This window comes from Salvia miltiorrhiza, chromosome 8, assembly GCF_028751815.1.
Source record: "Salvia miltiorrhiza cultivar Shanhuang (shh) chromosome 8, IMPLAD_Smil_shh, whole genome shotgun sequence".
Lineage (NCBI taxonomy): Eukaryota > Viridiplantae > Streptophyta > Magnoliopsida > Lamiales > Lamiaceae > Salvia > Salvia miltiorrhiza.
The window spans coordinates 54,908,586-54,920,799 of NC_080394.1; positions in this window are offsets into that span (position 1 = coordinate 54,908,586).

Sequence of the window (12,214 nt, forward strand, 5' to 3'; positions counted from 1 at the left end):
TTGGAGCAAGTTTGACCTTGGCTTTTGGGTAAACAGGTGTTTGCCTAAGGTCTAAGAGAATGTGTATAATCAGCAGTGACTGATTTTTAGCTTTAGAATTCTCTTCTTCGATTCAAGCTTTGGGGAGATTAAGCTTTTGGCTTAGTAGTGATTTTGGCAGAGCTTCAGCTTATGTCGTTGAATCGGTGAAGATTGAAGTGATCCTCGAACGCTATTTATAGGAGATGTCTTGAATAGATCCGTTGGCGGAGAACGTCTTCAAGATTTCTTCCGTTGGAGAGCATTTCGAATTTGGGCTGAGGCTTCAATCTTCGAGGTTCCTTGTTTGGTGGGAACGGCTATGTTGAGAGCAGGAGATGTGACGTCTCTGATAAAGTAGCCACCAAATAGGAATGACCTCTGCAGAGATAAGGAGATCCTGAGATCTCTGCATTTAATGCAGCTGTACTTTAGTAGTACGTGGCTTCCTTTGAACGTTGGAAGATCAGTCCGAGGAAGAATGTTTAACTGATACTTGACTTTAGTATCAGTCCGCTGAGTCCACGTGACACGCATTAAGTAATCAGTTCCAAACTGATTTTTCAACTGATACTTCAGTTGGTATCTTCAGTCTTCAGTCTTCAATCCTTCGTCCTTCAGTCTTCAGTCTTCAGAACTGTAGGCTAAACTAGAAACGAACTCTAACACTTGAGTTCAAAACAGTTCTAGTCTATTACAATTAAGACCTATGGATTTTGATATCATCAAAACAAGGATTAAGATATTCCACAAGGTTCCCAACATGAGCATCATATCATTTTAAATTTGAAAGACTATAACTATGTTCTTACAATCATCTCGTTTGAAGCTTGAAAAAACTAATGTGAGATTAAAAATATACCAATTTATTTAGTATTTCAAGTGGTAAATTTTCATAAAAAATTAACACAGAATCAAAATTTTATTTTAATAAATTGTACAAAATATCTTATTTTATGGCCATATTAAATAAAGAAATAATTTATTTAATCACAATTATTTATTTTTCCAAAAATTAAATTAAAATAGTGTATTTTATATAACCAAATAAATTTGATCAAAATAAATTGATAATACAATTCAAATTGTATTAATCTCATCGCTCCACCAATAAATTGTGAGATTGTGAGTTTTTATTTAGGGGAATAAGAGCATCCTATTGTTGTTGTTATTATTATTATTATTATTATTAGGGAAAAGGTGCAAATTGGCCCCCGAAGTAGTAGCCCCTATAGCGTATAACCCCTCTTACTCACTGTGTGTGCAACTAAACCCCTGAACTCCGAGAAAATGGTGCAAATTCCCCCCTCTGACTAACGGCTGTTAACGACGTTAGGTCAGAGGGGGAAATTTGCACCCTTTTCTCGGAGTTCGGGGGTTTAGTTGCACACACAGTGACTAAAGGGGGTTTTACGCTATAGGGGCTATTACTTCAGGGGCTAATCTGCACACAAAGTTCGAGTAAGAATCATGTTTCACAAGATAAAGCAATTTAAGCACAAAACAATCATCCAACACTCAATTTCCTATAAAATTAACATCATATGAACATTAAAAACCATGGAAATATGAGTGTTATCACGGTGGCGGCGATCAGATTTTGGAGGAGGAGGGCTTCCTGTTTTTTTGTGCGTGACTTTTTGAGAGAAAAAAGAGATGAGAGATAATTTAAAAAAAAGAAAGGAAAATGTGCAGATTAGCCCTTGAAGTAGTAGCCCCTGTAGCGTAAAACTCCCCTTAGTCACTGTGTGTGCAACTAAACCCCTGAACTCCGAGAAAATGGTGCAAATTCCCCCCTCTGACCTAACGTCGTTAACAGCCGTTAGTCAGAGGGGGGGAATTTGCACCCTTTTCTTGGAGTTCAGGGGTTTAATTGCACACACAGTGAGTAAGAGGGGTTATACGCTATAGGGGCTACTACTTCGAGGGCCAATCTGCACCTTTTCCCTTATTATTATTATTATTATTATTATTATTATTATTATTATTATTATTATTATTATTATTATTATTATTATTATTATTATTATTATTATTACACATATGATTATATTATAAGTAAGTTTATTCATTATATATTGATTGGTACATATATCTCGTAGGCATTTATTTTTGTTCAATGTATATTTATATATTAAAAATGAATAAAATGTAGAACGCCTTCATATATCGCGTGTACATCATTCGAACCGGAATATAACCGATAATATTGGACCAATATAATATCAAAATTAAAGGTAAACTTAAAAGAATAAGTGGTGGACGTCGTATTCCACCAAATAATTCCTGCACTGGCTAAGAATTAAAAATAGTATAGTAGTAACAGGGTCGATCCACAGAGAACGGGAGAAAATATTCAATTTCCTAAAGATCTAATTTTTCGGTGATGCCACCACGCCTTAATTTTGAGAAAATTAATTATAACTAAGAAATCAAATAACTCAAATAACAATCTAGAAATTAATCAATAAAATGAAACTCGGCTCGAATAAATCCACACTAATTCAAAGCTCTGATCATCGACGCAAAGATTAATTAATCCTTAAAAACCAACTAGTTATAGAATACCGTTATACGCACTGACATACTCCAATTCCTACTTACTGTGTCGATAGACGGCTGGATATGTCAGTCCTGCCTATTTCCCTTATTAAAATATAACCTAGCTGGATACGTCAGTCATAGATTTAATATTCTAATAGCATTAAGAAGAAGGAACCCAGTTTAGACCAATTATCCTAGATACGCTAGTAATAATTAATCCATCAATTTATTTCTACTATGAACAAGGTAGTTTTATCACTAATCAGCCCAATTCGAACAATTACGGATTGATAGGAACCGATTGACTGTAATCCAATTAAACCTAAGTTGGCCAGACTTAAATAAAATCAGAATTGTCTTTAAACACAAGGAATTAATCGAAATCAATAGGAACCAATTTTAAAACAAATTAGGTCTCACAGATTAATAAATCAGTGTTTCATTATTCTCGCCGAATTAAGAAATTATCTACTCATAATTAAACTAGCAACAATCAAATAAATTAAAGCAAACATGAAATAAAAGCAAGAATAGAAATTAAATTGAAATTGGTCACCAAGAAATTGAACAAGGCAGAATGCGTCTTCTGTCAAGATGTGATCACCAAGTAACTCCAAAAGCAAAAAAATAAAAATTCTAAGCCTAAAGTCTAAGCCTCAAAGAAACGTGTAGTGCTCTTCTCAATAAATTAAAATAAAACCTAAACTATATCCTCATGCATGCGATTGCCACCCCTTTTATAATTAAGGGAATTAATCTCTCTTCTCCCTAACTAAGCAGCCCTTTACTCAAAAGGTGGGCTGATCGGCCAACACACATAGGCCCAACAAAAATACTTAATAAAAGAGTTTTAAGGCTAATACATCCAAAATAAATAATTCCAAGCCCATCTTCTCTTGCATCCTTAAATCCAAGCTAATACATCACTCTCTATTCACGAACCATGCAATACCTACACAAAATACCACAAACTTGGATAATATAAAATAAAATCACACGATAAATAACTCGAATCTAGACAACTAAATCACACACATCAATAAGGTAGATGTGCAACGTTCTCAAATACAGAAGGCGGAGCATAGAATTTTCGATTGTGAACTGATTGTGAACTAATGTAACCTTTAGCATTATGAAGATTGCATCTTGGTATGAGCTCTCCTTTATGACGTAGGTAAACCGACCTTTATGAGCTCTCCTGAAGATGCTATAGGCAAAACGTTGGAGAAACAAATGAACTAATTCAATACACTTTTATATCTCTATGACTAGAAAATCTAAACAGTGGGAATTGCTTTGATGTTTACTCTCTTTTATCAATATAGTGTCCGCATTACTCTCTTTTATCAGTATAGTGTCCGCATTCAAATAATAGCACGAGTACGTCATTGCAATCCACTATTATTTATAAAATCCTTGACAAAGACAATGGTGTTGCCGGTTAATGAAACAAGAAATATTCTCTCAGCTTCCTATTTTAGTGAAGTGGATTCCTAGGATCAATAACTATTGATATATACACTGCAGCTACCGTCAATATACATCAAAATTCCCTCAATATTGTGTTCATTTCTAACACTTCAGGTCTGTAAGAATCCTATACAAAAGTCGTTCCAAAATCTGTCTGGACGGATGTGTCAATATTCATCGTATATTCACGTCATCCTTCACCAGCATGGATCGTGTGATGCCTTGTGCTTCAAACTCCTTTATTAGGATATCTATGCTTCTCAGATCTGAAGCTTGTGCAGGTTCGAACCAGTACTTTCCGAACTTAAGACAAATAACAATGCGCACTGGGAGAATAAGTGTGATGAACCACAAAGAAAAAGAAAATTAAAAAATGATATAGGTCTCATGCAACACATTATTAGAGAATGGAAAAATACCATATTCAAATGCTGCTGCTCCATACATTCAGGCGCTCTTTCAATGAAACGTTTCATAAAGAAAAGAACAAAAAGACCACAGTCGGATCCATTTGTTGAGGCACGTGTTGCACGAAAGAGAATGAGGCAGTTGTGTTAGTTAAATAAAGAGGCCTAGGAGAGATCTGAGATAGTAAGGAAAAAGCTTAAGCCATGGTATGGTATCTTCCTGTTACAGAATCTCACCCATATAAGTCGCATTTTACTCTCTTATCAACATCTTTCGCTTAATAGCTTTTTTCACATAAGAATCAATATGGTTAATAATTGCCTTATTGATTTGTAAAACACTCAGGTTTATAAATATGTACAGAGATGTAAAGATATTAAAAAACATAAGAAAATGATCAAACAACATAATGCAAAAAATCTTAAACACGCCTTGTTGGAAAGGACCATACCGTGTATCCTGCAATGCTGCAGGAGTTGAGATTTTCTCCAGAGCAGACATATACAGAATTTATTTATGAGGAAGAGGAACTTTACCTCAAGTTTTTTCCCTTCAATTCTTTGAGAGAGCATGTTCCAGATATTATCTACCATGGGCAGTTCAGGCAGCCCTTCTTCTTTTAGGAAATTCCAGTCTTGTACAAGAAAGCTGCCGGATAACAAATCATGTTGACATATCAATTGAATAAATCTATTTTAATAACTTTGGGTAAAAGGTCAATTAACATACAGCATTCCAATTTCCAACTAAAGTGACATTTTATAATACTAGCACAAAGAGCGTACATTGTACGCACAATTAATGTTATTTAATTTGATAAAATAAAAAATATAAATATAATATTTATTATATTTAATTTTTCAATTAATAATTTGGTCTATTTAACTCTATTCTCTTACATTATTTTTTTTAGAAAATACTAAAATCTGTAAGGAGTATAATTTATTGGATAGATATATTTAATTATAAGCCGTATCAATAGCTATAGATATATATCACATAGATTTAGTGCAATATTTAGCTATACACATCGTAAGCTATCTACGGCACACACTTTGACAGTCTTTTGGCAAACTATCAATTTCTATGATGTAAACCAGTTTCAGTTACCATATAATAGTATTTGTCTCAGGACATAACCAAGAACAAAATTTACTGACCTCCTCACATTAGCGAAAATATCATTGCTGGAATGATGATTATTAACGGAATCCATATGCAGCATAATTGGCCCCAACTCATCTTCTTTATTTGGCATGCATATAATAATCAAGCTCCAATGAGAGCTGCAAGAAATGAGATAATGCAAAATATGGTCACTGAGGAAGCCCAGGCAATACAACATGCGGTTAGAAAAGATCTGATAAGCTTACTCTCCATTAATTGGGAGGAAAATGTATGATTTCTGGAATATTTTCACATCTCTGATTGTCTGAAACTCTAAAATGATTTGCCTTTGTCAATCTGCATCAAGGAAAAATAAATAGCAAATGACTCCAGTCTTGCAAAATTGTTATAACTTCAAGAAATAGTTGTTGGAAATATGGTTTTAATGCCATATCTGGAAATTATTATTTAATTAAATATTTATTATTTAATTAAAATAATGATTGTATGTTAATCTACATCTCGAGTAGATCAACGTGATATACGTGAAGTCTCAAAACCGATTTCCGATGAGTGAGATATTGTATGTCAAAGTTTGGATGTTGAAGAGGAAAAATAACATTTGTTATGTTATCCCACATTGGAAAACATAGAGATGTTTTTCATGTATAAGAATAGGAAAGCACATGGAGTTAATAAATTGACTTGTGGGCTTGCTAGTGGGCTTGATCTAAGTACTAGCCTCACGCGCGCCGCCGCCGCCGCCGCCGGACGGACGGGTCGGGTACGGGCCGCGGCCAAGGACTTGGATCTTGGCAATTGGTGCTTTGGGGTGGTGTTTGGGGCCCAAACTATTTTTTGGACCAACTCCATTGGGCTTTTAATTTTTGGCCCAATAGAATTATTTTCTTGGCCCAACTGATTGTTTTTCCCAAGCCCAGCCCATAGCAGCATCAGAAGAAGCAGTAGCAGTATCAGAAGCACGCCAGCTTCGACTTCTGCATGGCGTCTTCAATTTTGCAACTAAGTTTCTTCAATGACTGCGCCCACCGGCCAACTCTTCAACCTTTACGGCTTCCAGCCGTCGGAGTAGAATTCAAGGTATTGAATTCATACTTACCACATGTCTATAAATAGACTTGTGGAGAGCATGCAGAAACAACGAACAACACCAACAAATTTCTGCATTCTGCCATTTACACTCAGACTCTCTGCAAACACTTGTGCTCAGTTCTTGATCCTATTAAGTTCGCCGGAGCTCGCCGGATTGTGGTGCTACATCCGACGAGACGTAGTCGTTTTACCTTTGGGGAAGATACGCCAAACCGAAGAGCACTACCGGGGCGATAATCTTCTTGCGGGAAGAGATTCATCTCGACTCGACTTTGTTTATACGTATAATTTATTTATACAGTGTATTTCAGTTGTATCGAATTATTTGAGTTGTAATTTCTCAAATTATTTACTTTGTAAAATTTTCAATTATTTTGAGTTGTAATTTCTCAAAATAAATATTTTGTAATATCTCGATCGTGTACCCGGTTATAACAATCGCAAGAAGATTATTTCTCTGCCGTTGATACACGTTCGAGAAATGGCTCACACCGACGTCAATATGGATGGCTCCACCACCTCTGCAACCATCGGTTCAACCACGTCGTCAATATTTTCCTCGTTTGCATCAACGGGGGCTTCATCGTCAACATCTAGAACTATTGGTCTTGCCGAGAAACCATCAACGTTCTCAGGCAAGAACTTCAAATATTGGCAAGAGAAGATGCTATTCTACCTCACAACCGTGGGGTTTGCCGGATTCTTAATGGAGGATAAACCTCCAACCCCGAGTGAAGGGGAAGGGGAGACGAGCCAAGAAATTCGTGCCGGATATTTGAACTGGTGCCGCGGCGACTACTTGTGCCGTAACACCGTTCTCATGTCTCTGGACGAACGGCTCTACCGTGTTTTCAAGGTTCATGAAACCGCGAAACAATTGTGGGAGGCCCTTGATCTAAAGTATCAAGTGGACAAGGCGAATACTACCAAGTATGTCGTTGCCAAATGGTTGGAATATAAAATGGTTGACTCCCGACCATTGATGGACCAAGTGGAAGAGTTCCAAAATCTTTCACATGAGGTTCAAGCCGAAGGGATGCCCTTGGCGGATGCATTGCTCGTTGCAATCATCATAGAGAAATTACCTCCTAGTTGGAGGAAATTTCAAAACCTTTTGAAGCATGAGCGCTCGGAGATGTCCGTGCCGATATTGTTATCCAAGCTTCAAATGGAGGATCACGTGAGAAGTCGTGATCAAAAGGGAAAAGCTCCAATGGAGGCAAAGGCCAATCTCACCGAGAAAGGCGGTCCCTCCAACAAACGTGGTCGCCCTAACCCTAATAATAAGGGTAAAGGGAAGCAAGGCGGACATCAACCATCAAAGTTTGATGGTGTATGTTATAATTGTGACAAACAAGGTCACATGGCTAAGGATTGCCGCAAGCCAAAGCGGAAGAAGGCAAAGAGCAACGTGAACAACGTCGAGAAGGACTTCGACGATTGGAACCACGATGACTTTGCTGCCATGATCTCCGAGGTGAATCATGTGGACAATCCTAACGCTTGGTTCGTGGACACCGGCGCTACCGTCCATATATGCATAAATCGTGAGTTGTTCCACAACTACAAAGAAGTGGAAAACAAAACGATAATGGAGGCTAGCGAACGGACATCCCAAGTCCTTGGCATGGGAGATGTGATTCTTCAACTCACGTCGGGCGTGGAGATCACATTAAAAGACGTATTACACGTTCCAACTGTCCGAAAGAATTTAATTTCGGGCTTTAGGCTTACGAATAAGGATTTTGAATTGTTTTTCAAATCCGACTATGTTGTAATACGCAAGTGGGGAAAGTTCCTAGGGAAAGGCTATGCCTCCGAAGGACTTTTCAAACTTGGTGTAAGAGCTTGTAAGCCTGCCAAGGCTAAAATCAATAAAGATGCATCAACTTCTTCTGCTTACTTGATTGAGTGTTCTGATTTATGGCATTGTAGATTTGGACATGTTAATCTAAATGCTATAAAGAGATTAGTAAAAATGAATTTACTAAAAGTTGATGAATACAACTCACAAGAAAAATGTGAAGTTTGTGTTGAAGCCAAAATGGCTAAGTTACCGTTTAAATCGGTAAAAAGGAGCACTCAACCATTGGAACTTATTCACACCGATGTTTGTGATTTAAAGTTCGTGCAAACTAGAGGTGGCAAGAAGTACTTTATCACCTTTATAGACGATTGCACAAAGTATTTTTACCTTTACTTATTGAAAAGTAAAGATGAGGCTATTGAAGCTTTTAGAAACTTCAAAAATGAAGCCGAGAATCAACTTGGATGTTGAATTAAGATGGTTCGAAGTGATAGAGGTGGAGAATATGTAGCTCCGTTTGCTGAATTATGCAACGAAAGTGGTATAATCCATCAAACGACGGCTCCTTATTCACCACAATCTAACGGCGTTGCTGAACGCAAGAATCGAACTCTTAAGGAGATGATGGATGCCTTGTTGATTAGTTCAGGATTACCCCAGAACATGTGGGGGGAAGCTGTCATAACGGCCAACTATATCTTGAACAAGATTCCACTCAAAGGGAAAGATGTAACTCCCTATGAGCTATGGAAAGGAAGGAAACCTTCGTATAAATACCTCAAAGTGTGGGGGTGTTTAGCCAAGGTAGAAGTGCCTTTACCAAAGCAAGTTACAATAGGACCTAAAACGGTGGATTGTATCTTCATTGGTCATGCACTTAATAGCAGTGCCTATCGTTTTATAGTGCACAGATCGGAGATACCTGATATACATGTTGGGACAACGATAGAATCAAGGAATGCTATATTCTTTGAAAATATCTATCCTAACAAGGATAAAGGTACATCGAACTCTAATAATGGAGTTGATGGTGATGCTACAGGTTCTAAACCTATGGAAGTAGCTAGTAATTCTACTCAAGTAGATGATGCCACGGGTTCTAATCATGTACCACCTAATAGGAAAAGACCAAGGTCTAAACCTATGGATGTAGAACCGAGACGTGGGGAACGAGTTAGAAAAGCTAATGTCTATGGACCGGATTATGTTGTCTTGATGCTAGATGGCGAACCGGTGACGATTAAAGAAGCTATGTCTGGCTCAGATGCAGCTCTCTGGAAAGAAGCCATCGATATTGAGATTGATTCCATTATGCAGAATCATACTTGGGTGCTAGTAGATCTACCACCTGGTGCTAAAGCTTTAGGATGCAAATGGATCCTAAAGAAGAAGTACAAATCTGATGGTACTATAGATAAGTACAAAGCCCGACTTGTCGTTCAAGGTTTCAGGCAGAAAGAAGGGTACGATTTCTTCGATACCTATTCACCTGTGACTAGACTAACATCTATTCGGATGCTTCTCGCTATTGCTGCCTTGCACAATCTCGAGATTCACCAAATGGATGTGAAAACTGCGTTCTTGTATGGCGAGTTGGAAGATGAAATATATATGAAGCAACCTGAAGGGTTTGTAGTACCTGGGCAAGAGCACAAAGTATGCAAACTTCAAAGGTCTTTATATGGGTTGAAGCAAGCACCGCTTCAATGGCATTTAAAATTTGACAGTGTAATGTTGTCAAATGGATTCAGAATCAATGAGTGCGATAAATGTGTCTACATTAAGAATTCTAATAACGGATATGTTATTGTTTGTCTTTATGTAGATGACATGCTCATCATGGGAAGTAATTCCCGAGTGATTCAAGAAACCAAAGGCATGCTAAGTAAAAATTTTAGCATGAAAGATATGGGCTTAGCTGATGTTATCCTTGGAATTAAAATTCTAAGAAGACCTGATGGTATTACTATAACACAATCTCACTACGTTGAGAAAGTGTTAAAGAAATTCAACGCTTTTGACAAGCCAATAGCTAAGACACCATGGGAACCTAGTGTGCATTTGAGTGTACACAAGGGAGAACCTGTTGACGCGATAGAATATGCGAAGATTATTGGGAGCTTGTTGTATCTAACAAATTGCACTCGTCCCGATATAGCATGCTCGGTCAACAAGTTGGGCAGCTTTACAGCTAACCCTAGTAATGAACATTGGAAAGCTCTTGAAAGGGTTTTGAGATATTTGAAATATACTCAAAACTATGCGATTCATTATACTAGGGAACCCTCTGTACTTGAAGGGTACTGTGATGCAAATTGGATATCTGATGCCAAAGACTCGTTTTCAACGAGCGGTTATGTATTCACTGTGGGGGGTGGTGCTGTGTCTTGGAAATCCAAGAAGCAAACATGTATTGCTAGATCGACCATGGAATCAGAATTCATAGCTTTGGATAAAGCTGGTGAAGAAGCCGAGTGACTTAAAAATTTCCTCGAGGATATTCCATGTTGGTCGAAACCTGTGTCGTCCGTAATAATTCATTGTGATAGTCAAGCTGCTATCGGACGAGCACAAAACCATTTGTATAACGGTAAGTCGAGACATATTCGTCGACGTCATAATACCGTGAGACATTTGATCACTAGTGGAGTTATCTCAATTGATTATATAAGATCAATTGATAACATAGCGGATCCTTTGACAAAAAGTATCCATCGAGATCAGATGTATAAACTGTTAGGGGGAATGGGTTTGAAGTCCACAAATTAAGGATAATCATAGTGGCAACCCAACCATGATGACTGGAGGATCCCAAGAACTTGGTTCAATGGGACAACTAAGCTATGAAAATCCGTGTGTTGAACACTCGAATTGCCTATTCCTTGTAGAACAGTGAGTGTTCGGAAACCTGCACGTGGTGAGGTTAAGTCTTTGACTTTTAATGACTCTAGAACTCCTCGAAGAGGACAAGTATAGCAGGATACTTGAGTTAAGAGTCACCTATGTAAGTGTGAAGTGGGGCCGCTTCGATTGAAACACTTATGAATCCAAAGAGGTGTTCCAAGGCCTGTAATGGACACAAACGTGAGAACGAATAAGGATTGAAGCAATATTGTGTCAATATTGTTGACTAAGTATACACCGAGGAGGACTAGTTCAAGGAACAAAATCCACTAGGCCGCCGGTATACTCGATAATATTGACTATGGCAGGTTCAAAGCCACAAGCTACCTTTCCAAATGTAATGTTGTCTCTTAAGAGGACTGAGCTAAGTGTTTGCATACTTTCGCATACTGTTTTCTCACTCATGTGGGGGATTGTTGGAAATATGGTTTTAATGCCATATCTGGAAATTATTATTTAATTAAATATTTATTATTTAATTAAAATAATGATTGTATGTTAATCTACATCTCGAGCAGATCAACGTGATATACTTGAAGTCTCAAAACCGATTTCCGATGAGTGAGATATTGTATGTCAAAGTTTGGATGTTGAAGAGGAAAAATAACATTTGTTATGTTATCCCACATTGGAAAACATAGAGATGTTTTTCATGTATAAGAATAGCAAAGCACATGGAGTTAATAAATTGACTTGTGGGCTTGCTAGTGGGCTTGATCTAAGTACAAGCCTCGCGCGCACACACACACGCGCGCCGCCGCCGACGATCGATCGGACGGACGGACGACGACGTCGTCGCCGCCGCCGCCGGACGGGCGGGTCGGGTACGGGCCGCGGCCAAGG